This window comes from Ursus arctos, unplaced genomic scaffold (genome assembly GCF_023065955.2).
Source record: "Ursus arctos isolate Adak ecotype North America unplaced genomic scaffold, UrsArc2.0 scaffold_33, whole genome shotgun sequence".
Classification (NCBI taxonomy): domain Eukaryota; kingdom Metazoa; phylum Chordata; class Mammalia; order Carnivora; family Ursidae; genus Ursus; species Ursus arctos.
In genome coordinates, this window is record NW_026623019.1 from 25,922,567 (window position 1) to 25,925,103 (window position 2,537).

The 2,537-nt window shown below is 40.5% G+C and overlaps 1 pseudogene; it reads right to left on the reverse strand.

Moving 5' to 3' along the window:
- Positions 1 to 1,228: 1,228 nt before the first annotated feature.
- LOC113269879 (60S acidic ribosomal protein P0-like) lies at positions 1,229 to 2,172 on the reverse strand (annotated as a pseudogene).
- Positions 2,173 to 2,537: the final 365 nt, after the last annotated feature.

Genomic DNA, 2,537 nt, shown 5'->3' on the forward strand with positions numbered 1-2,537 from the left:
AGTCAAAGTGGTGGGAGAAAATGGAAAATAGTTTGGAGAATTGTAGCCAGGCTTTGGAGGAAACTAGAAGAAATTAGCATCTAGTCCCATTTATAGTGAACACTGTTAGAATTTAATATCCACAAAGGTGTGTTATTGAAACATAATTTTTCTCTCTATAATCACCTTCATTTTTACCAAGAACAGCCAAATTCGGACCAATTTATTTGCAAAACTGGTTGTTGTTGTTTTGTTTTTTTTTAACTTGGACTGATTATTAAATTGCTGTAAGTCATAGCTTAAGAGAAAAAGGTTTCCTAGGATTCCTTACTAATAAAGCTCCCAAACATCTGTTTTCTTTATCCTGTTAATTCATCATGGATTTATTGTCTCTTTGTCGACAGTGTATAAAAGCTGCGTGCCTTGCTCAAAGACTCAGATATAAGTATCAGGCTGTTTTTCCAAGGGGCTTTATTGGCTGTGTAAATTCTGCCTGAGTTCTGTAAAGCAGTCTGGTCATATCTGAGTTTGTGCATGTCTTTTCTTGAATACGACATTTCAGTCAAAGCCTTGGTAATAATAACCAGTGTTTCCAATTGTGTCCTGTTACAAGGAGAGAAGATTCTTATTAAATTTATGCAAATAAACATATCGTCATGAAAATATAAGAATACTCACTGAAAGTTTTTAAATTCTGGACAGAACAGGTAGGGAGGAAAAGACAAATGTTTCAATTTGTTCACAAAGGTATATCTTATCCAATTGCTGTAAGTCATACCTTAAAAGAAAATAACTTCTCCTGAAAATGTTCCATGGATCCTCCGGAATATTTTATTTTTTTTTTATTTTTTTATAATGATTTTTTATTATATTATGTTAGTCACCATACAGTACATCCCCAGTTTTCGATGTAAGGCTCGATGATTCATTAGTTGTGTATAACACCCAGTGCACCATGCAATATGTGCCCTCCTTACTACCCATCACCGACCTATCCCATCCCCCCACCCCCCTCCCCTCTGTAGCCCTCTGGAATATTTTAGTTACATTGTGGTCAAATACTTCATTTTAGAATCTGATTTTGGAAAGTTTGTGTTAAAAAAAATAAAAATATTTGAACATTTGATGAGATAGGATCATAGATCATTATGCAACAATATTTATCTATTCAACCGAAGTGACAATAAAAGGTCTTTTTTTAAGAAAAGTAAGCTTTTATTCCCTTGTTTCACAAACAAAGTGGGCTGACTTGGTTGCTTTTTTGGTGATTAGTCAGAGAGACCAAATCCCATATCCTCGTCCAACTCCTCTGAATCTTCCTTTGCTTCAACCTTGGCTGGGGCAGGTGCAGCAGTGGTGACGACAGCCACGGGAGCAGCAGCCACGAATGCAGGTGGATCGGCCAAGAAGGCCTTGGCCTTTTTGGCAAATGGGAAGGTGTAATCAATCAGTCTCCACAGACAAAGCCAGGACCTCCTTGTATCTGTTGATGGTAGAATGGGGCACTGGTGCCACAGTCAGGTAACCTACCTGCAAGAAGACATCCCCTGGCAACATAGCAGACACCCTCCAGGAAGCGAGAGCGCACTTCAGGGCTGTAGACGCTGCCATTGTCAAACACCTGCTGGATGACCAGCCCAAAGGAGAAGAGGGAGACGTTTAGCATATTCAGCTGTGTGGTTTCACTGGCTCCCTCTCTGTCTCTGGTCTTAACCAGCTACACCTCACTGAGGATTTCAATGGCGCCCCTGGAGATTTTAGTGGTGGTGTCTAAAGGCTGGAAGTAGGAAGTCTTCTCAGGCCCCAGACAAGTGTGGTGGGCTGGCCCAGTGACTTTACGGGGACTATGGCAGCTGGCACCTTATTGGTCAGAAGCATGTTCCTGATCTCAGTGAGGTCCTCCTTGGTGAACACAAAGCCCACGTTCACCCAGATATGAGGCACTAGTTTCTCCAGAGCTGGGGTGTTCTCCAGATGCCCTCCGATGGCCTTGTGCTCACGGTCTTCCTGCCCATCAGCACCACAGCCTTCCTATGGAGGGACATGCATATCTGCTGTGTCTTCCTGGAACCTACGTTGTCTGCTCCACAATGAAGCATTTGGATAATCATCCAAAAGTTGGATGATCTTAAGGAAGTAGTTGGACTTCCAGGTCATGCTGTTTTCCCTGGGTGGTGGATCAGGGACAGCCATGCGGGGTTGAAAGATGATGAAACTCGCCCAGGGATGCCTGAAGAGAGGAGGGCCAACAATAAAAGGTTTTAAAGGCAAATGCAGAAGGTTACACAGTTGTGAACAAAATTCAGCTCTTTTAGTATTAAGTCTCAGTTTTCTTGAATAATCTGATAAAGACAAAGCATTTAAAGTTTGTATATCTAGGCCATTGGCCTCTACATTAAATGTAAGAGAAAACTTTGTAATTTTCTGTAATAAGCAAACCAACAATCTAAGAATATTTTTTGTCCTTTTTTACAGAGAAAAAAAACGAAGTTCTAATGTTGCATCAGTATACTTTTGATATTAAAAGTCATTCTTTAATAAAATCTTAAATAAAATCT